A 23,555-nucleotide genomic window follows, 5' to 3' on the forward strand; every position below is an offset into this window, starting at 1 on the left:
GAGAGCAGCAAAAGCACAGAACGCAGCCGACACACGCGTGACACGGGAGAGCGAGTTAAGGCTCAGTCACGTTACGAACGCCCCCTACAGTTTTCAAAAGTGATGTTATATGTGAATGTTTAGTGGGCTTCCCTAGTAGCTCAGCTGGTAAAGAATCTGCCTGCAATGCAGAGACTCTGGTTCGATTCCTAGGTCAGGAAGTTCCCCTGGAGAAGGGACAGGCTACCCACTCCAGAATTCTTAGGCTTTCCTGGTGACTTAGATGGTAAAAAATCTGCCTGCAATGTGGGAGACCTAGGTTCAAATCCTGGGTCGGGAAGATCCCCTGGAGGAGGGCATGGCAACCCACTCCAGTATTCTTGCCTGGACAATCCCATGGATAGGGGAGCCTGGTGGGCTACAGTCCATGGGGTCACAAAGAGTCGGACACACCTGGGTGACTAAGCACAGCATGAATGTTTAGTAACATTAAAAACGGCTCCCAGACAGTACAGAACAGGAAGGAGTTAGGACCATGCCCTCAACTATGACCGCAGGGTACTAAGATTCAGCCAGATGAGGACTTCTGCCTGCTCTCTGTCCTTCCGCCAGGTCTCCTCTCTTCGGAGCGGCCAAGACCAACTAGGACCTGCCTTGCCTCCTGCAGGAGCGATGCAGCTCCAAGGAGAGGGGCCTCCAGGCGGGCCTGCAGTGCTCTGTGAGGCTGGCTCCTGGCCCCAGCTGGCTCTCCTGGTCTGTGGTTTGCTGGTTTAGCCTGGTCTCACTTCAGCTCACGCACCTTTTGGCATGGTTTCCAATGACTTCTTTTGTTTTTATTGCTCCCCCTCTTCCCCCGGCCATTCCCCCACGAATGATTCAACTCTATAAGTACTGAATATCTTAGGAGGGACTGGTGAGTGGCTTAGATACCCAAGAGTCACAGAAACTCTGAAAGTAGGCAAGGAGAAAGTCACACCGTAAAGTCATGTTACAGAGTAATTAATGAACACACACTAACCTGTCATATCATCTTATGACCAAGTACTTTCAACAGAGAATATAACGGTCTATTTTAATGGATTTTCAAAATTAATTGGAAAATTAATTGAAATTAATTGGAAATTAATTGAAATTAATTGGAAATTCCAAGAAACTTCACAAGTTATCTGTAAGTCTATATAAAAAATATTCATATCGACATTCAATTTTGTCAACTATACTTCAGTAAAACTGGGGAAGAATACAAATAACTAACAATATATAACATCAAAAAGCCAGGGAAAATGAATCTACAATGTTAACACTTAGGGCAGTAGTTACTGAGAGGTGGAAGCAGCCAGCAGGGAAGGAAGGAAGTGTCGGGCGTGAGGGCGATACTTGTCTCTTCTTAATGTTCACTTCAGGACAATTAAGAGAGTCAAACAGTTATGATGTGTGTTCTTTTCTGTGTATCACAATAAATAATTTTTTTAAGTTAAAAAAATTTCATATTTACCTTTAAGTGGTTGAGGGCGATTTTTTTCAGTGTTTCAGTGAGGACCATACATGAGGAGTCTGACAGAAAATGCTGGCTACCCGACTATCATGACCCCCTTTTCCTCTGCACATGGAACTCTGTTTTTACTCAGGCATCCAATGGGAATTTCTCAAGGTTCTTTGATTTTAACTGCTTGATGCTTTGCCTCAGATAAACAAGAGCTCTGAGCAAGAGAGAAAACTACAAGAGTTCAACCCAGTGTATCTTGCACATGATGACCCTGTGAAGTACCAACTTATTAATACATCGGTTCCAAGTTACAAACTGAGAAACTATAATTTGGAGTTTAATGATTCACCTAGAGTAACAGATCCCAGAATTGAGTCTTAATGTCTTCACTCAAATTTCCACTATCAGTTCAGTAACACATGCTACTTCTCCAGAGAGTAAACAATAATTTGTCTTCCTTAAAATCAGATTCAAAGACCTAATCTTACAATTTTGCTCACCTATACTAAATAAGTATGCTACATTCAGAAACATAGGGAAAGTACAGACTAAATTTTAAAAACATATGAAAACATGCGGTTCAAAATCAATATTCTACAGGTTAACACGATCATTTTTGCCGAAGTATAACGTCCAACCATAGCATGGGAAGCTGTGCTTTTTCAAATTCCCAGCTCATACTGGTGGTATTACCATGTTGTTGATTAATAAGCATCCAAGAGAAATTTTCAATTTTGGAAACTGTTATTTAGGGATATTTTTCTTTATTCTCGTGAATATTCACAATCCTGAAAGTGCAATGTATCTGTGGTGCTCAATTCAGCTCAGTGAAGCATGCAAATTACAGTTAATCATGATAGTTGTTTTACCAGTAATAATAATTACGATGATGAGATACCTCAACTGCTTTAAACAAGCTTCCTCTTTCCCTTTTGTGTTTAGAAGGGGGCAGTTCCCCATACTTATAATTGACTACAATCTCCTCCCCACTCTTGCACCTACGTACCTGATGGTTACAAAACGTAGATCAAGGAAGAAGTCACTCCTGCCTTGATTTCTTCATGTGTGAATGGAGGGAGAAGTAATAGCGGTTCTATTGCAAAGTCGCTTGAGTGTAACGGGCCTCGGGCTTTGTCCAGGACACGCAAGAGCTCCGAGCAAGGAAGAGCCGAAGGAACAGCGAGAGACAAAGTAATGAACAGTAACCCCGCCTCTGTGGGAGGCTGTCCAGCGTGAGCAAAGAAGGGTGGCGCTCACCCTCTTCAAAACTCTAAAGAGGCTACGAGAGCGTGTGCGCGCTCAGTCACTTAGTAAAAGCACGCGCCACCGGGGGACGACGCCCTCCCCGCCGTGCCCGTCGACCCTTCTTTCCCAGCTCTCCTCGAAGACGGCGCGGGAAGGCGTCTGACGGCGTCGCGAGCAGCGGCGGCCCCGGCGCCCCCGTGACCCGGGGCGGCGAAAGCTCGTAACGACACCGCAGGGAAGACCGGCCACCTCCCCTGACACCACAGCGCAAACCACGTGGCGGGCCGTCTCCACCTCAGGCAGTTATCGCGCGGGAGCCAAATCTCTGCCCGGTCCCGCCAGACCCAAACTCCCGGCGAGACGAGACGCCGCAGGGACCGCCGACGGCTGGCAGTTGGGCGCTCGACTTCCGGGAGCTCGCGGGCCACGCCCACCCTCCTACTGGCTCACCATCTGACTTCCGGGAACTCGCGGGCCACGCCCACCATCCTACCGGCTCACCGTCTGACTTCCGGGAACTCGCGGGCCACGTCCACCACCCTAAAGGCCCACCGTCTGCCTTCTGAGAACTCGCGGGCCACGCCCACCACCCCACTGGCCCACCGCCAGACCTCAGGAACGCCGCGGGCCACGCCCACCGCCCGAACTCCGGCAGCCGCGTCGCCCGCCCCACCCACCGGAAGCAGAAGCCCCGCCCCCTGCCGGAAGCCTGCCCCAGAGACTGGTCTGGGCCCGGCGGTCCCGCGCTGACGCACCGAGAGATTCGCTTTCGCTTTCGCGGGAGACTTCCTGAGGCCCCAGGCCGGGTGAGGAAGGAGGCGGCGGGGCAGCCTAGAGTTGCTCCGACGCCCGGCAGTACCTGGCCGGCGCAGGCCGGGGTGGCACGCCGGGCCCGATTAGGGGTCTCCGGGGCGGAGCCGTCGGCTGGGAGGCGGGCGGGGACCGCCCCGCCTTGCCCTGCCCTCACCGCGCCCGGCTCCGCGGGCCAGCCGTCCGTCGCGTGCTGTCCAGTGGTCGGCGCGCTCGGGCTCCTCGCGGAGTGGGCCCGCTGGGGCCCCGCGCTCCGGGGTCAGCGCTCCGGGACACCGATGCGGTGTCCGCGCCGCCGGCGCTTCGACTGAGGGAGCCCGGCCGGCGGAGGGCGTGGACTGCTCGCTCCGCCTCCGCTCCTGCCCCTGAGGAGGGTGGGGAGAGCGCCCGCCCCGCGTCTGGAAAGGTCTCCGGGCCCGTTCTGAAACCCCGGGACGCGCTCAGACTGAGGATCGTGCTCTCAGAGCGGTTTGGGAGGCCGAGAGGACAGAGGAAATGCCGAGTCACGGAAACCACTCACAGAAACCTGCCGGGCGCGGCGGGCAGGGCCGGAGACGATGGGCTGCTTCCCCGGGGGATTCTGAGCTCTGCAGGTCAGCAGCGCGGGAACCCTAGGCAGCAAGCTCCCAGGCATTTATCTCCTTCACCTGTGAAGTGGGGATAATCTCTTCTGTGGGGCTGCGGAGGAACCAGCATCATACGAGGATGGTTGGGAAGTCTGAAGCAAAATGGGAAATGGTTGCTATAGTGTTATGATGAAAAGTTGATTATATATATAGCATGATTACATACTATAAAAAGATATCTGGAGGTAATGAGATGCCACAAACTGAGAAAATATTTGCAGAAAGCATAGCTGATAAAATACTGTTACCCAAAGTATACTAGAAATGCCAGAGAAGGAAAAATGCAATTGAGAAAAGGCAAAAGATCTCAACAGACTTCTCACGATACAAATGACAAGTAAGTATATGAAAAGATGCTCAATATTATAGGATATTAGGAAACTGTGAAAAACCAATGAGATGCCACCACATATTGTCTGCCTAAAATAAATGGACTGCCAACTATTTCTCTAGCATAAACAAGTTTATTATGAAAAGAATTGCAATTTGAGGTCTGCCACCCTGGGAACTTGCATGCAAATGGAGAGGACACCTTTATGGGGGAAAAGGAAGTTGGAGAGATGTTTTAAAAGTCCACTGCTTTTCATGGGCTGAATCATTGCCGGGGAAAAAAAAAGATTTCTGCTAGAAAAGATTCTCCAGCCTTTCTATCTCCTGACTCTTTGAGATTTGTTTTTTGTGTGTTTGTTTTTTACATTTCCCCCTTTTGATCAGAATCTCTCAGAAAGCAGTGGTGATCCAAGTGTGAGATTTTTGTGTGTCAGTGACTTCGTATCTCAATGCCAGGGAGGCCCTTTCCTTTGTACAATTTCACATCCGAGGGAAAGTGTGGATTGCAAACCTATTGAGGTTCCATTTGAGTAACAAGGAGTAGCAGAACTGTGAACACTTTTTGCCTAAAGTTCACACATTTCCAGGATAACAGACAGTGGCGATCATCTGAAGTGTCGTCATCGAAAGTGTGGTGACCAACTCCAACAGGCCTGTTCTGAGTATTTTGGGAAAACTGTCTCATTAGAAGTCATCTGCTTCAATTCTGAACAGTCTACTCTCAGGTCACCAGATGACATGCAGGTCCAGTAGGGGTAGCGCTCTCTTTAAGTGTGTCACGTGAGTCCAAGAGTCAATCCCTTAGAGTCTGCTGTCACGCGAGTCGGTTAGGAGCACTTGACAGGGGCCTTTCCAGAAAGGCTGAAGAGAGTTTTTCTGGAGGTATCTCTTCTAGTAGATAAAATCTCCAGGTTGCAAGGTGTGATGCTTTAGGTCTTCATTTTCTGAGAGACACCAAAAAAACACTGAAAAGACTGCTCTACCAAAACACAGTTCAGTTCAGTTCAGTCCAGTTCCTCAGTCGTGTCCGACTCTTTGCGACCCCATGAATTGCAGCATGCCAGGCCTCCCAGTCCATCACCATCTCCTGGAGTTCACTCAAACTCATGTCCATCGAGTTGGTGTTGCCATCCAGCCATCTCATTCTCTGTCATCCCCTTCTCCTCCTGCCCCCAATCCCTCCCAGCATCAGGGTCTTTTCCAATGAATCAACTCTTCGCATGAGGTGGCCAAAGTATTGGAGTTTCAGCTTTAGCATTAGTCCTTCCAATGAACACCCAGGACTGATCTCCTTTAGGATGGACTGGTTGGATCTCCTTGCAGTCCAAGGGACTCTCAAGAGTCTTCTCTAACACCACAGTTCAAAAGCATCGATTCTTCGGCGCTCAGCCTTCTTCATAGTCCAACTCTCACATCCATACATGACCACTGGAAAGACCATAGCCTTGACTAAACGGACCTTTGTTGGCAAAGTAATGACTCTTCTCTGTAATATTCTATCTAGGTTGGTCATAACTTATTTTTAAGTAATTATAATTAGGCCTTTACAATATTGGAACATCTCTCCTTTTATCACTTCTGGATCCAAAGAGACAGGAGCTAAGTGCATTGAGTGTCTTGTGACTGTCTCAAATGAAAATTTATGAATTTAAAAAGGAATAGATTTAAAAAAAAATAGATCAGTAATTCACTGGCAATCCAGTGGTCAGGACTTAATGCTTTCACTTCTGAGGGCCTGGGTTTGATCCCTTGTCAGGGGAACTAAGATCCTGCAGGCCATGGGTGTAGTCAAAAGAAATAATGAAAAGGGATGGATCTAAGATTCAGCAGGACCAATGACAGTGCTCTTAACCAAAGTATGTGGAGGGCCTCTGCAAATTTTCCTAATTGAGTCTTAATAGCACCATCAGTGCATTCAAGTTAACCAAAGGATTGACGGTTAAGTGCAGTGAAAGTGTAAAACTGGCCATACAGTGCACACTTGTTGGAATTACCTCACCAGTAAAATGGGCTCCTTGATCACGTTGACATTTGAGAATTGTTTCCCAGATAGGAATAATGTTTTCCAAAATAACTTTTATCACAAAATGGGGGAGTAGCCTCTGTGCAAGGGAAAGTTTCTGTCCAGTGAGAAAACATGCAGGCCATAACAAAATACATCCATGAGAAGGAAGTTTTTTTGCAAGAACTGAAATAGTCCATTAGGCAGTTAAAAATATCACTGAAGATGGTGTGGACACTAGAAAGGCAGGTTAGAAGGCTCAGTTCATTTGTGTCCAACTCTTTGTGACCCCATGGACTGCAGCATGCCACGTTTCCCTGTCCATCACCAACTCCTGGAGCTTGCTCTAACTCGTGTCCATTGATTCAGTGATGCTATCCAACCATCTCAACCTCTTTCGTCCCTTTCTCATGCTGTCTTCAATCTTTCCCAGCATTCGGTTCTTTTCCAGTGAGTCAGTTCTTCGCATCAGGTGGTCAGAGTATTGGAGTTTCAGCTTCAGCATCAGTCCTTCCAATGAATATTCAGGACTGATTTCCTTTAGGATTGACTAGCTGGATCTCCTTGCAGTCCAAAGGACTCTGAAGAGTCTTCTCCAACACCATAGTTCAAAAACAGTTCTTTGGCGCTCAGCTTTCTTTATAGTCCAACTCTCAGATCCCTGCATGACTATTGGAAAAACCATCACTTTGACTAGATGGACCTTTGTTGGCAAAGTAATGTCTCTGCTTTTTAATATGCTATCTACGTTGATCCATAGCTTTTCTTCCAAGGAGCAAGCATCTTGTAACTTCATGGCTGCAGTCACATCTGCAGTGATTTTGGAGCCCCCAAAATAAAGTCTGTCACTGTTTCCATTGTTTCCCCATCTATTTGCCATGAAGTGATGGGACCCGATGCCATGATCTTAGTTTTCTGAATGTTGTTTTAAACCAACTTTTTCACTCTCCTCTTTCACGTTCTTCAAGACGCTCTTTAGTTCTTTGCTTTCTGCCGTAAGGGTGGTGTCATCTGCATATCTGAGGTTATTGATATTTCTCCCAGCAATCTTAGGTTAGCATGCAGAAGGTACATAAATCATTTGAAGTTGTAATAACCTGTTTTCTAACAACTTGACTGTTTGCAAGAATGGCAGAAACTAGGAAGGTTTTGGTTTTATTTAGGAGCCTTCCGTGGAGAAGGCAATGGCAACCCACTCCAGTGTTCTTGCCTGGAGAATCCCTGGGATGAGGGAGCCTGGTGGGCTGCAGTCTATGGGGTTGCACAGAGTCGGACATGACTGAAGCGACTTAGCAGCAGCAGCAGCAGCAGCAGCAGGAGCCTTCCATTACTGCAGCTGAAGGTAAGAAGTCTGGTAGTCTGCCTTTGTCGTGCCTCATCGAGAGTGTGAGACAGCAGAGTAACTAGATCTGGGGTGGATACAGTTTTCTAGTCTGTTGTGGTCCTTTTTAATAGAAGGGACAGATTCCAGTTCTGCCCATTGATAAACACAGAGTTAAAAGCTACCTCAATGGAATCAACATCTGCAGGAAGATTAGAATTTTCTTTAAAAATAATCTGGAATGGATTCTAATAGTCATGAACTGGTTCATCAGATTTTTGTGCGAAACTGTGAATTTTGTTCTAATCAACAGGCTCTGGAGAAGCACCAGGAACTGGCTGGTTAGGTCGCTTGGTGATGGCCAAAGCTGGATCATATGAGCTGTGGCCAGGCGCTGTGCTGTTCTCACTTGCCTCAGTTGTGTCCACCTCTTTGCAACTCTATGGACAGTAGCCCACCAGGCTCCTTTGTCCATGGGGATTCTCCGGGTGAGAATACTGGACTGGGTTGCCAGGCCCTCCTCCAGGGACTGGCAAAGTGTTGCAGTAGCAATCCTAGGTACCCTTCAGGATTTTGCCAATTAGTGGTAAACCCAGTGCTGGGCCTGGCTTCACTGACAAGCATACGAACTAGTTGGTATAAGCCAGAGAAACCAGGTTAATAGGTTTGAGTGTCTGTACAAAATTCTTCAGCAAATATGTGAGGGTCTTAAGTTACTTTAGGAAAGTCCTTGATTATGGCTTACAGTTCAGCTTTCAGTTCAGTTCAGTCGCTCAGTCGTGTCCAACTCTTTGCGACCCCATGACTCGCAGCACGCCAGGCCTCCCTGTCCATCACCATCTCCCGGAGTTCACTCAGACTCACATCCATTGAGTCCGTGATGCCATCCAGCCATCTCATCCTGGGTCGTCCCCTTCTCCTCCTGCCTCCAATCTCTCCAAGCATCAGAGTCTTTTCCAATGAGTCGACTCTTTGCATGAGGTGTCGAAAGTCCTGGAGCTTCAGCTTTAGCATCATTCCAAAGAAATCCCAGGGTTGATCTCCTTCAGAATGGGCTGGTTGGATCTCCTTGCAGTCCAAGGGACTCTCAAGAGTCTTCTCCAACACCACAGTTCAAACGCATCAATTCTTCGGCGCTCAGCCTTCTTCACAGTCCAACTCTCACATCCAGACATGACCACAGGAAAAACTATAGCCTTAACTAGACAGACCTTAGTCGGCAAAGTAATGTCTCTGCTTTTGAATATACTATCTAGGTTGGTCATATCTTTTCTTCCAAGGAGTAAGCATCTTTTCATTTCATGGCTGCAATCACCATCTGCAGTGATTTTGGAGCCCCCCAAAATAAAGTCTGACACTGTTTATACTGTTTCCCCATCTATTTCCCATGAAGTGATGGGACCAGATGCCATGATCTTCGTTTTCTGAATGTTGAGCTTTAAGCCAACTTTTTCACTCTCCACTTTCACTTTCATCAAGAGGCTTTTAGCTCCTCTTCACTTTCTGCCATAAGGGTGGTGTCATCTGCATATCTGAGGTGATTGATATTTCTCCCAGCAATCTTGATTCCAGCTTGTGTTTCTTCCAGTCCAGCGTTTCTCATGATGTACTCTGCATATAAGTTAAATAAGCAGGGTGACAATATACAGCCTTGACGTACTCCTTTTCCTATTTGGAACCAGTCTGTTCCATGTCCAGTTCTAACTCTTGTTTCCTGACCTGCATAAAGATTTCTCAAGAGGCAGGTCAGGTGGTCTGTATTCCCATCTCTTTCAGAATTTTCCACAGTTTATTGTGATCCACACAGTCAAAGGCTTTGGCATAGTCAAGAAAGCAGAAATAGATGTTTTTCTGGAACTCTCTTGCTTTTTCGATGATCCAGTGGATATTGGCAATTTGATCTCTGGTTCCTCTGCCTTTTCGAAAACCAGCTTGAACATCAGGGAGTTCACGGTTCATGTATTGCTAAAACCTGGCTTAGAGAATTTTGAGCATTACTTTACTAGTGTGTGAGATGAGTGCAATTCTGTGGTAGTTTGAACATTCTTTGGCATTGCCTTTCTTTGGAATTGGAATGAAAACTGAACTTTTCCAGTCCTGTGGCCACTGCTCAGTTTTCCAAATTTGCTGGCATATTGAGTGCAGCACTTTCACAGCATCATCTTTCAGGATTTGAAACAGCTCAACTGGAATTCCATCACCTCCACTAGCTTTGTTGGTAGTGATGCTTTCTAAGACCCACTTGACTTCACATTCCAAGATGTCTGGCTCTAGATTAGTGATCACATCATCATGATTATCTGGGTCGTGAAGATCTTTTTTGTACAGTTCTTCCGTGTATTCTTGCCACCTCTTCTTAATATCTTCTGCTTCTGTTACGTCCATACCATTTCTGTCCTTTATCAAGCCCATCTTTGCATGAAATGTTCCCTTGGTATCTCTAATTTTCTTGAGGAGATCTCTGGTCTTTCCCATTCTGTTGTTTTCCTCTATTTCTTTGCATGGATCGCTGAAGAAGGCTTTCTTATCTCTTCCTGCTATTCTTTGGAACTCTGCATTCAGATGCTTATATCTTTCCTTTTCTCCTTTGCTTTTCGCCTCTCTTCTTTTCACAGCTATTTGTAAGGCCTCTCCAGACAGCCATTTTGCTTTTTTGCATTTCTTTTCCATGGGGATGGTCTTGATCCCTGTCTCCTGTACTATGTCACGAACCTCAGTCCATAGTTCATCAGGCACCCTATCTATCAGATCTAGACCCTTAAATCTATTTCTGACTTCCACTGTATAATCGGATTTGATTTAGGTCATACATGAATGGTCTAGCGGTTTTCCTACTTTCTTCAATTTAAATCTGAATTTGGTAATAAGGAGTTCATGATCTGAGCCACAGTCAGCTCCTGGTCTTGTTTTTGCTGACTGTATAGAGCTTCTCCATCTTTGGCTGCAAAGAATATAATCAATCTGATTTTGGTGTTGACCATCTGGTGATGTCCATGTGTAGAGTCTTCTCTTGTGTTGTTGAAAGAGGGTGTTTGCTATGACCAGTGCATTTTCTTGGCAAAACTCTATTAGTCTTTGCCCTGCTTCATTCCTCATTCCAAGGCCAAATTTGCCCATTACTCCAGGTGTTTCTTGACTTCCTACTTTTGCATTCCAGTCCCCTATAATGAAAAGGACATCTTTTTTGGGTGTTCTAAAAGATCTTGTAGGTCTTCATAAAACCGTTCAACTTCAGTTTCTTCAGCGTTACTGGTTGGGGCATAGACTTGGATAACTGTGATATTGAATGGTTTGCCTTGGAGACGAACAGAGATCATTCTGTCATTTTGAGATTTCATCCAAGTACTGCATTTCGGACTTTTTTGTTGACCATGATGGCTACTCCATTTCTTCTGAGGGATTCCTGCCTGCAGGGGTAGATACACTGGTCATCTGAGTTAAATTCACCCATTCCAGTCCTTTTTAGTTCGCTGATTTCTAGAATGTCAATGTTCACCCTTGCCATCTCTTGTTTGACCACTTCCAATTTGCCTTGATTCAGGGACCTGACGTTCCAGGTTCCCATGCAATATTGCTCTTTACAGCATCGGACCTTGCTTCTATCACCAGTCCCATCCACAACTGGGTGTTGTTTTTGCTTTGGCTCCATCCCTTCTTTCTTTCTGGAGTTATTTCTCCACTGATCTCCAGTAGCATATTGGGCACCTAATGACCTGGGGAATTCCTCTTTTGGTATCCTATCATTTTGCCTTTTCATACTGTTCATGGGGTTCTCAAGGCAAGAATACTGAAGTGGCTTGCCATTCCCTTCTCCAGTGGACCACATTCTGTCAGGCCTCTCCACCATGACCCGCCCATCTTGGGTTGCCCCGCAGGCATGGCTTGGTTTCATTAAGTTAGACAAGGCTGTGGTCCTAGTGTGATTAGATTGACTAGTTTTCTGTGAGTATGGTTTCAGTGTGTCTGCCCTCTGATGCCCTCTTGCAACACTTACCATCTTACTTGGATTTCTCTTACCTTGGGCGTGCGGTATCTCTTCACGGCTGCTCCAGCAAAGCACAGCCACTGTTCCTTACCTTGGACGAGGGCTATCTCCTTACTGCCACCGTTCCTGACCTTCAACGTGGGATAGCTCCTCTAGGCCCTTCTGCGCCTGCACAGCCACTTCGGGTTGCTGCCCCCAGCCGCCGCCCCTGACCTCAGATGTGGGGTGTCTCCTCCCGGCCGCCCCTGACCTCTCGGCCATTCCTGCGCCGTGGCAGCCTGGCACTCTAGGCCGCTGCCCCTGACCTCAGACGTGGGGTAGCTCCTCTCGGCTGCGCCTTGTGAGTCGGCTCGCAGCGTTCCGCGCCTCGTGAGCCGGCTCAATTAAGAGTTTAGTCTCTGGATCCACAGAGGCTTAATTTTAAAGGGACAGGTTGTGATAAGTTCAGAAGAAAAGGGAAAGTTTGGTGAGAGAATTAGTATGGGGAAGCTGAGAGTGTGGAGAAGATGAAGGTGGCATAGAAGGGAAGGAGGAAGACGGTACTGGTGATAGGCCCTGGGCAGTGGGAGCACAAGGAGAGAGACAAGATGGTGCCAGGGGTTGAGTCTGATACAAAGAAGCCAAGGAGGAAGAACTTGAGGTGTTGGGAACTATTTTCTCTTTCTTTTAATTGCCTGCCTCAGTTAAAATCTGATTTTTCAGAGAGGCAATTTTAGGCTCCTGATAATGTTTGGAAGTCTCAAAATACCAATCAAAATAGGCATTCTGTTTCGGAAATTTTTGAACCACTGTTGTGGATTTAAGTAAATTAGGTTTGGGGACTTCAAAAATTCCCCATAATTGCCATTGGTATTCTAAACTGCCTTTGGTTGGGTCATTCCATTTAGTTATAAATGCACATGAGGAAGGATCAAGCAATGTTAACCTAAAGATAGAAGAAAAAGAGAAGTAATAAAAATTAGAGGTAAACCTAATGGCATTGCAATAAAAAACCAGAGAAAATCAATGAAATCAAAAGTTGTCCTTTGAAAAGATTATCAATCAGTAAACCACCAACTAAGGGGGGGAAAAGAGAAGTCACTAAATAATTTCAGAATTCAACAAGAGGTTTTCACAACTGATTTTGCATGTGTGACAAGTGTCGTAGATCAGTTCAGCCGCTCAGTCGCGTCCAGCTCTCTGCGGCCCCGTGGGCTGCAGCACGCCAGGCTTCCCTGGCCATCACCAGCTCCTGAAGCTTGCTCAAACTCAGGTGTAAGGCTCACAGGGCCGCACTCTGAAAAGGACACTCAGGGACAGCCTCTAGTAGACTGACAAATTTTATTATCCAACTTTTTGCAGATATATGGCCTCAGAAAACAGAACATAAAACAGACTGGCACGTAGCCTTTCTTGATAAAACATCAAAACATTCAAACATAAAATACAGTTCCCACCGCCCAAGCCATAGATAGCTTTGGCAAAACTCTAAAAAGAGTCGTATCATAAAACAACAGTCCTTGCTCCCAAAAACAGGTGGTCAGAAGGAAGCCTTCAAACTCCTCAAGGCCGGGCGTATAACCCTTCATTATCCGTTCCCAGCCTTGGGCACTCGGTGAACGCTCATAGCCCTTTGTTATGCTTGTCCCACCTTCCAACCTTCGTCTTGAGTAGAGCAAATACATTCTCAGTATACGCTTAAAGCCTTCCAGCTCCTCCACACTCAGGTCCATTGAAAAGTGCACTAAACAAAGACTAAAAGCCCTGTGCCTGCAAACTTGATCACTCAGATGACATGGACCAATTTCTTGAAAGGCAAACTATTGAAACACAAAAATTTAAATAATCTGAGTAGGCATATATTAATTCTCCATAATCTCCAGAAAACAGAAGCAAAGAGATTACTTCTTATCATTTTATGATGTCAGCATTACCCTAACACCAAAATCAGCTGAAAACATTACAAGAAAAAGAAAACTATATCTTTTAAACATAAATACAAAATAGCTCAAAAAATATTTGCAAATCTCAATCCAACAATGTATACAAAAAATTATACGTCATGATCAATTGGAATTTATTCCAGGCATGCATGGGTTATTCAAATTAGAAAATCAATTAATCTATCATATCCATAAACTAAAGAAGAAAAAACGATATATCAGTTGATGCAGGATAGCATTTGAGAAAATCCAGCACCCAATCATGATAAAGTCTCAGCAAACTATGAATTCAGAAGAAGTTCCTTAACTTGACATGGACAGAGGAGCCTGGTGGGCTGCAGTCCATAGGGTTGCAAAGAGTTGGACACAACTGAAGCAACTAAACACACACACAACATCTTCAGATAACATCATATTTAATTGTAAGAAACGATGCTTTCCCCCTAAGAACAAAAGCAGGGCAAGTTTCCTCTCACCACTCCTAGTCAGCATTGTACTGCAAGTCTGAGCAAGTGCCGTAGGACAAGAAAAAGAATGAACAGCTGAAACTTAATATCATTTACATCAGCATCAAAGAATGAATTAGGCATAAATCTAAGAAAATACGGAAAACGTTTGAATGTGGAAAGTGACAAAATTCTGATGAATGAAATCAAAGATATAAATAAATGGAAAGATATTCCAAATTCACGGATTGGAAGAATAAATATTCTTAAAATGTCAGTTCTTCTAACTTATCTACAGATTTAATGTAGTACCAACAAAAGCCTAGGAAGTTATTCTGTTGATATTGACTAATTCTATATGAAAACTATGTTATGAAAATGCAGAAAACCTCAGAATAGCCAACACAATACTGTAGAAGGAGAATAAAGTTGGAGGACAGACATCACCCGACCTCAAAACTCTACAGAGGTACAAAGGTCAGGACAGTATTGTGCTGATGAAAGGAAACACACATTAGATCACTGGAACAGAATAGAACACCCAGGAAAAGACCCACCCATATACAGTCAACTAATCTTTGACAATGAAGCAAAGGTAATTCCATAGAGAAATGATACTTTTCAACAAATGGGATTGGAATAATTAGAATGATAGTCCCCCCAAAATGTAGACACAGACCTTATTCCTTTCACAAAAACTAACTCAACAATCACAGTCATACATTTGAAATGCAAAACTATAAAACTTCTAGAGAAAACAGGAATCTAGGTGACCCTGGGTTTGGCAATGAATTTTTAGATATAATACCAAAAACATGACCTGTGATAGAGAAATTGATAAATTAGGCTTTCTTAAAATGAAAAACTTCTGCTCTGCAAAGAGACTATTAAGAAAATGAAGAGGTTTCACATATTGTGAGAAAATATTTGCAAAGCATGTATCTGATAGAAGATTTCTATTCAAATATTCTTTAAAAACTCTTAAAACTCAACAGTACAAAATGAAACTACCATATTGAAAATGTGCAAAATATCTGGAAAGCCCACTGAGAAAATATGGACCTGGCAAAAAAAAATATGAAAAGGTGCTTAGTATCATTTGTCATAAAGGAATTAAAACAGCAATGAGCTGTTTATTATAGCCATCACTACACACCTTTTAGAATGGCTAAAATTAAAAGCATAAAATGTAACAATACCAGTTACTGAAGAGGATGTGGAAAATAAGTAACTTTTTCATCACTACTGGAAATGTAAAATGGTACAGCTACTGTGGAAAAAGTTTGGCAGTTTCTTAAAAAGCTAAACACGGTCTCAGTATCAATTATACTCCTACTTGTTTACCCAAATGAACTGAAAAGTCAAGTCTACACAAAAACCTGAACACAGATGTTTATAGCAGCTTTATTCATAATTTCCCAAAACTGGAAGCAACCAAGATGTCCTTTAATAGGTGAAAGATAAACTGTGGTACATCCATGCAGTGGACTATTCAGCAATAGGAAGAAATGAGCTATTAAGCCACAGAGACACATGGATGAAGCTTAAATGACTATTTCTAAGTAAAAGGCCAGTCTGAAAAGACCACATACTGTTTGATTCCATTCTATGACATTTTGGAAAAGGCAAACTATACAGGCAATAAAAAGATCAGTGGTTAAAAAAAAATAAATCAGTGGTTGCCAGGAGTGGGGGCATGGAAGGGGAGGAATGAACAGGTGAAGCACAGGGAATTTCAGTCGAGTGAAACTATATGACATTGTCATGATGAGTACATAAGATCAGACATGTGAAAACCCACAGAACTTGCCTACACCAAGAATGAACTTTATGCTCCTAATAATGCTGGAGATTCCAAAAAAAAAAAAAGTTGACTGTGACAAGAGAGCCTAACTATCACAAAAGTACAAAACGACCACACCAAGGAGAGCTGGGGGTGGGGAAGTGCCGATCTTGGTCTCTGTGGAACGGAGAGGAGGCCCTAAGGCTAAAGCAGAAGGAACCGCACACAGGACGGCGCTTCAGGGGAAAAGTCGGTTCCCACGGTGCACCGGTTCACACAGGACAGCGCTTCAGGGGAAAAGTCGGTTCCCACGGTGCACCGGTTCACACAGGACAGCGCTTCAGGGGAAAAGTCGGTTCCCACGGTGCACCGGTTCACACAGGACAGCGCTTCAGGGGAAAAGTCGGTTCCCACGGTGCACCGGTTCACACAGGACAGCGCTTCAGGGGAAAAGTCGGTTCCCACGGTGCACCGGTTCACACAGGACAGCGCTTTAGGGGATAAAGTCAGTTCCAACGGTGCACCGGTTCACACAGGACAGCGCTTCAGGGGAAAAGTCAGTTCCCACGGTGCACTGGTTCACACAGGACAGCGCTTCAGGGGATAAAGTCAGTTCCCACGGTGCACTGGTTCACACAGGACAGCGCTTCAGGGGATAAAGTCAGTTCCAACGGTGCACTGGTTCACACAGGACAGCGCTTCGGGGAAAGTCGGTTCCCATGGTATACCAGTTCACACAGGACAGTGCTTCAGTGGATGAAGTCAGTTGCAACGGTGCACCGGTTTACGCAGGACAGTGCTTCAGGGGTTAAAGTCAGTTCCCATGGTGCACCAGTTCATACAGGTCAGCATTTCAGCTGATAAAGTCAGTTCCCACAGTGCACCGGTTTCACAGTTCTGACACCATTATACATGTTTGCTGGGCCTGAACAATTGAGCAGGTGGATGGTGGGAGCCAGTTTTCTTGTCAGAGAATTTACAGATAAGAAAGAGGTGGCAGTTAGAATAATCCACTTGGAAGGGACAGAGTAGACGATGGTAAGAACTTAATGTGGATACAGATGGCTGCACAGAGAAATACAGGCATACACATAGGTTGGCTGCACACATACATTTCTTTACTCTGCCAGCTGAGGGAGCCTGAAAGAGCAACCAGCAGGCCCAGTGACCAGAACTTGTTTCCAAAATGGTTCTCAGTGGCCAAAGCTGGAAGACATTGAGCAAGATACCTTAAAAGTTGCACTGGGGCTTCCCTGGTAGCTCAGTTGTAAAGAATCCATCTGTCAATGCAGGGACATGAGTTCCACCCCCGGTTGGGGAAGATTCCACATGCCAAGGAGCAACCCAGCCTGTGCTCCACAACTAGTGAGTCTGTGCTTGGCAGCCTGGGAGCAGCAACTACTGAAGCCCACACTCCCTACGGTCTGTGCTCCACAACAAGAGGAGCCACCACAAGGAGAAGCCCATGCACTGCAGCAGAGAGTACCCCTGCTCTCCGCAGCCAAAGAAAAGCCCGCAAGGCAACGGAAATCCAGCAGCCAAAAATAAGTAAATAAATAAAATTATTTTTTTTAAAGTAGCAGTGGATTATCACCTAAAGTAGAAAATAACATCCGTGAATGCATAATGATACAAATAAATTCAGTTCAGTTGAGTTCAGTTGCTCAGTTGTGTCCGACTCTTTGCGACCCCATGGATTGCAGCACGCCAGGCCTCCCTGTCCATCACCAACTCCCGGAGTTCACTCAGATTCATGTCCATCAAGTCAGTGATGCCATCCAGCCATCTCATCCTCTGTTGTCCCCTTCTCCTCCTGCCCCCCATCCCTCCCAGCATCAGAGTCTTTTCCAATGAGTCAACTCTTTGCATGAGGTGGCCAAAGTACTGAAGTTTCAGCTTTAGCATCATTCCTTCCAAAGAAATCCCAGGGCTGATCTCCTTCAGAATGGACTGGTTGGATCTCCTTGCAGTCCAATGAACTCTCAAGAGTCTTCTCCAACACCACAGTTCAAAAGCCTCAATTCTTCGGCGCTCAGCTTTCTTCACAGTCCAACTCTCACATCCACACATGACCACTGGAAAAACCATAGCCTTGACTAGATGGACCTTTGTTGGCAAAGTAATGTCTCTGCTTTTCATATGCTATCTAGCTTGATCATAACTTTTCTTCCAAGGAATAAGCATCTTTTAATTTCGTGACTAAATAAATAGAGAAGAAATAAAACTTCTATGCAGAAGAATTCCAAATAAATTATAAATGTATTTATAATTATAAATTAAAAATTCCAATGAATTATTTACAAACTTACTGTATTTACATATATTAGCCCCCTAGGCTAGCCAAGGGGGAGCATGACTCCCACTCTTTAAGTGTAGCCTCCACAAGGTGACATCTTTCCAAAGCACACACCATGGAAAGGTGGCATACAGAATACAATGGCTTCAGCCAGCTGATCAGATCAGGTTCAACACCAGTCATCATAAATCCTATTGTGAGTATGTACCCTCAACATGATGAGATGAAAATGGCACTATCCCTCTGATCTTCCCCAAATCATAACTCCAGCCTAGTGACGAGAAAAAAAAAAATCAGGCACATTTGATTAGAAGGACATCCAATATAGCTAACCAACATTCTTCAAAACCCTTAAGGTCACTGAAAGTGAGAATCTCAGCATTCTCACAGATAAAAGAAGCTAAAGAAGACATGACAACTGAGCACAAGTTGGTCCCATGAAGGGAGCCCTCGAACAGAAGAAAAGACACTAGGTAAAAACCAGGATCATCTGAATAAACTATGGACTTCTAAAAATAATAAGGTATCACTACTAGTTCATTGACTGTAACAAACATGCCATATTAATGTAAGATAATAAAGGCAAGAATGCCAGGCTGCAATGGTGCAGTAGCTACCGAGAGGAGCTATCCCATGTCCAAGGTCAGGGGCAGCGGCCAAGAGGAGCTACCCCACGCCCAAGGTCAGGGGCGGCTGCTGAGAGGAGCAACCTCCTGTCCAAGGAGCGGCGGCTGCGTGGGAGCAGGAGGGCCGAGAGGAGCTACTCCACATTCAAGGTCAGGAGGAGGGGTGGTGAGGAGATACCCATCGTCCAAGGTAAGAGAAACCCAAGTAAGACGGTAGGTGTTGTGAGAGGGCATCAGAGGGCAGACACACTGAAACCATAATCACAGAAAACTAGCCAATCTGATCAAACGGACCACGGCCTTGCCTAACTCAATGAAACTAAGCCATGCCATGTGAGGCCACCCAAGACGGACGGGTCATGGTGGAGAGGTCTGACAGGATGTGGTCCACTGGAGAAGGGAATGGCAAACCACTTCAGTATCCTTGTCTTGAGAACCCCATGAACAGTATGAAAAGGCAAAATGATAGGATACCAAAAGAGGAACTCCCCAGGTTGGTAAGTACCCAATATGCTACTGAGGTCAGTGGAGAAATAACTCCAGAAAGAAAGAAGGGATGGAGCCAAAGCAAAAACAATACCCAGTTGTGGATGTGACTGGTGATAGAAGCAAGGTCTGATGCTGTAAATAGTAATATTGCATAGGAACCTAGAATGTTAGGTCCATAAATCAAGGCAAATTGGAAGTAGTCAAACAGGAGATGGCAAGAGTGAACATTGACATTCTAGGAATCAGCTCACTAAAATGGACTGGAATGGGTGAATTTAACTCAGAGGACCATTATATCTACTACTGTGGGCAGGAATCCCTTAGAAGAAATGGAGTAGCCATCATGGTCAACAAAAGAGTCTGAAATGCAGTACTTGGATGCAATCTCAAAAATGACAGAATGATCTCTGCTCGTTTCCAAGGCAAACCATTCAATCTCATGGTAATCCAAGCCTATGCCCCAACCAGTAATGCTGCAGAAGCTGAAGCTGAATGGTTCTATGAAGACCTACAAGACCTTTTAGAACTAACACCCAAAAAAGATGTCCTATTCATTATAGGGGACTGGAATGCAAAAGTAGGAAGTCAAGAAACACCTGGAGTAACGGGCAAATTTGGCCTTGGAATGAGGAATGAAGCAGGGCAAAGGCTAACAGAGTTTTGCCAAGAGAACGCACTGGTCATAGCAAACACCCTCTTCCAACAACACAAGAGAAGACTCTACACATGGACATCACCAGATGGTCAACACCAAAATCAGATTGATTATATTCTTTGCAGCCAAAGATGGAGAAGCTCTATACAGTCAGCAAAAACAAGACCAGGAGCTGACTGTGGCTCAGATCATGAACTCCTTATTGCCAAATTCAGACTTAAATTGAAGAAAGTGGGGAAAACCACTCGGCCATTCAGGTATGATCTAAATCAAATCCCTTACGATTATGCAGTGGAAGTGAGAAATAGATGTAAGGGACTAGATCTGATAGAGTGCCTGATGAACTGTGGACAGAGGTTCATGACATTGTACAGGAGACAGGGATCAAGACCATGCCCATGGGAAAAAAATGCAAAAAAGCAAAATGGCTGTCTGAGGAGGCCTTACAAATAGCTGTGAAAAGAGAAGCGAAAAGCAAAGGAGAAAAAGAAAGCTATTCCCATTTGAATGCAGAGTTCCAAAGAATAGCAAGGAGAGATAAGAAAGCCTTCCTCAGTGATCAATGCAAAGAAATAAAGGAAAACAATAGAATGGGAAAGACTAGAGATCTCCTCAAGAAAATTAGAGATACCAAGGGAACGTTTCATGCTAGGATGGGCTTGATAAAGGACAGAAATGGTATGGACCTAACAGAAGCAGAAGATATTAAGAAGAGGTGGCAAGAATACACAGAAGAACTGTACAAAAAAGAGCTTCATGACCCAGATAATCACGATGGTGTGATCACTCACCTAGAGATAGACATCCTGGAATGTGAAGTCAAGTAGGCCTCAGGAAGCATCACTATGAACAAAGCTAGTGAAGGTGATGGAATTCCAGTTGAGCTATTTCAAATCCTGAATGATGATGCTATGAAAGTGCTGCATTCAATATGCCAGCAAATTTGGAAAACTGAGCACTGGCCACAGGACTGGAAAAAGTCATTTTCATTCCAATCCCCAAAAAAGGCAGTGCCAAAGAATGCTCAAGCTACCGCACAATTGCACTCATCTCACACACTAGTAAAGTAATGCTCAAAATTCTCCAAGCCAGGCTTCAGCAATATGTGAACCGTGAACTTCCAGATGTTCAAGCTGGATTTAGAAAAGGCAATGGAACCAGAGATCAAATTGCCAACATCCGCTGGATCATCCTAAAAGCAGGAGAGTTCCAGAAAAACGTCTATTTCTGCTTTATTGACTATGCCAAAGCCTTTGACCGTGTGGATCACAATAAACTGTGGAAAATTCTGAAAGAGATGGGAATACCAGACCACCTGACCTGCCTCTTGAGAAACCTATATGCAGGTCAGGAAGCAACAGAACTGGATATGGAACAACAGACTGGTTCCAAATAGGAAAAGGAGTACGTTAAGGCTGTATAATGTCACCCTGCTTTAACTTCTCTACAGAGTACATCATGAGAAATGCTGGGCTGGAGGAAGCATAAGCTGGAATCAAGATTGCTGGGAGAAATATCAATAACCTCCGATATGCAGAGGACACCACCCTTATGGCAGAAAGTGAAGAAGAACTAAAGAGCCTCTTGATGAAAGTGAAAGAGGAGAGTCAAAAAGTTGGCTTAAAGCTCAACATTCAGAAAATGAAGATCATGGCATCCGGTCCCATCACTTCATGGCAAATAGATGGGAAACAGTGGAAACAGTGTCAGACTTTATTTTGGGGGGCTCCAAAATCACTGCAGATGGTGACTGCAGCCACGAAATTAAAAGATGCTTACTCCTTGGAAGAAAAGTTATGACCAACTTAGATAGCATATTCAAAAGCAGAGACATTACTTTGCCAACAAAGTCTGTCTAGTCAAGGCTATGTTTTTTCCAGTGGTCCTGTATGGATGTGAGAGTTGGACTGTGAAGAAAGCTGAGCGCCGAAGAATTGAGGCTTTTGAACTGTGGTGTTGGAGAAGACTCTTGAGAGTCCCTTGGATTGCAAGGAGATCAAACCAGTCCATCCTAAAGGAGATCGGTCCTGGGTGTTCATTGGTAGGACTGATGCTGAAGCTGAAACTTCAACACTTTGGCCACCTGATGCAATGAGCTGACTCACTGGAAAAGACCTTGATGCTGGGAGGGATTGGGGGCAGGAGGAGAAGGGGATGACAGAGGACGAGATGGCTGGATGGCATCACCAACTCGATGGAGATGAGTTTGAGTAAACTCTGAGAGTTGGTGATGGACAGGGAGGTCTGGGATGATACAATTCATGGGGTCACATAGAGTCAGACACAATTGAAGGACTGAACTGAACTGAATAAAGGGGAAACTATATCCATGGGCATGCAGAAATTCTGCCCTATCTTTCAATTAGTCTATAAATCTAAACTGCTCTTTTAAATGGTCTATTAATTTTTTTCAGACTTTTTTTTCTTTTTTCTTTTTTTACTTTACAATATGGTGTTGTTTTGCCATACATAAACATAAATCCACCACGGGTGTACATAAGTTCGTACTCCTGAACCCCCCTCCCACCTCCCTCCCCATACGATCCCTCTGGATTATTGTGGTGCTCCAGCCCCAAGCATCCTGTATCCTGCATCGAACCTAGACTGGCAATTCATTTCTTATATGATATTATACATGTTTCAATGCCATTCTCCCAAATCATCCCACCCTCTCCCTCTCCCACAGAGTCAAAAAGTCTGTTCTGTACATCTGTGTCTCTTTTGCTGTCTCGCATACAGGGTTATCATTATCATCTTTCTAAATTCCATATTTATGCGTTAGTATACTGTATTGGTGTTTTTCTTTCTGGCTTAATTCACTCTGTATAATAGGCTCCAGTTTCATCCCCCTCATTAGAACTGATTCAAATGTATTCTTTCTGATGGCTGAGTAATACTCCATTGTGTATATGTACCACAGCTTTCTTATCCATTCATCTGCTGATGGACAGCTAGGTTGCTTCCATGTCCTGGCTATTATAAACAGTGCTGTGATGAACATTGGGGTACATGTGTCTCTTTCAATTCTGGTTTCCTCGGTGTGTATGCCCAGCAGTGGGATTGCTGGATCATAAGGCAGTTCTATTTCCAGTTTTTTAAGGAATCTCCATGCTGTTCTCCATAGTGGCTGTACTAGTTTGCATTCCCACCAACAGTGTAAGAGGGTTCCCTTTTCTCCACATCCTCTCCAGCATTTATTGCTTGTAGACTTTTGGATCGAGGCATTCTGACTGGTGTGAAATGGTACCTCGTTGTGGTCTTGATTTGCATTTCTCTGATAATGAGTGATGTTGAGCATCTTTTCATGTGTTTGTTAGCTATCCGTATGTCTTCTTTGGAGAAATGTCTATTTAGTTCTTTGGCCCATTTTTTGATTGGGTTGTTTGTTTTTCTGGAATTGAGCTGCATAAGTTGCTTGTATATTTTTGAGATTAGTTGTTTGTTAGTTGCTTCATTTGCTATTATTTTCTCCCATTCCAAAGGCTGTCTTTTCACCTTGCTTATAGTTTCCTTTGTTGTGCAGACGCTTTTAAGTTTAATTAGGTCCCATTTGT

At 44.6% G+C, this 23,555-nt stretch overlaps 1 protein-coding gene and 1 long non-coding RNA gene across 14 annotated transcripts in view; one reads left to right on the top strand and one right to left on the bottom strand.

The window, feature by feature from the left end:
• RIPK1 (receptor interacting serine/threonine kinase 1) overlaps window positions 1–3,829 on the bottom strand; it is a 27,812-nt gene extending 23,983 nt beyond the window's left edge. For 5 of the 12 annotated variants that reach the window (XM_042237005.2, XM_060403538.1, XM_027958688.3 and 2 more), the window contains exon 1: window positions 2,472–3,121. The gene's annotated coding sequence lies outside the window, so the exon portion shown is untranslated. Of the gene's footprint in view, window positions 1–1,474; window positions 1,737–2,471; window positions 3,122–3,465 lie in introns of those variants that run through there. The other 7 variants (XM_060403536.1, XM_027958684.3, XM_060403537.1 and 4 more) reach the window with 5 other exon arrangements.
• Window positions 3,399–23,555, top strand: part of LOC106991816 (uncharacterized) — a 34,828-nt gene continuing 14,671 nt past the window's right edge. For both annotated transcript variants that reach the window (XR_006057252.2, XR_009597688.1), the window contains exon 1: window positions 3,399–4,483. This is a non-coding gene — a long non-coding RNA (uncharacterized LOC106991816). The remainder of the gene's footprint in view (window positions 4,484–23,555) is intronic.

The sequence above is a fragment of the Ovis aries genome, chromosome 20 (genome assembly GCF_016772045.2).
Source record: "Ovis aries strain OAR_USU_Benz2616 breed Rambouillet chromosome 20, ARS-UI_Ramb_v3.0, whole genome shotgun sequence".
Taxonomy (NCBI): Eukaryota; Metazoa; Chordata; class Mammalia; order Artiodactyla; family Bovidae; genus Ovis; species Ovis aries.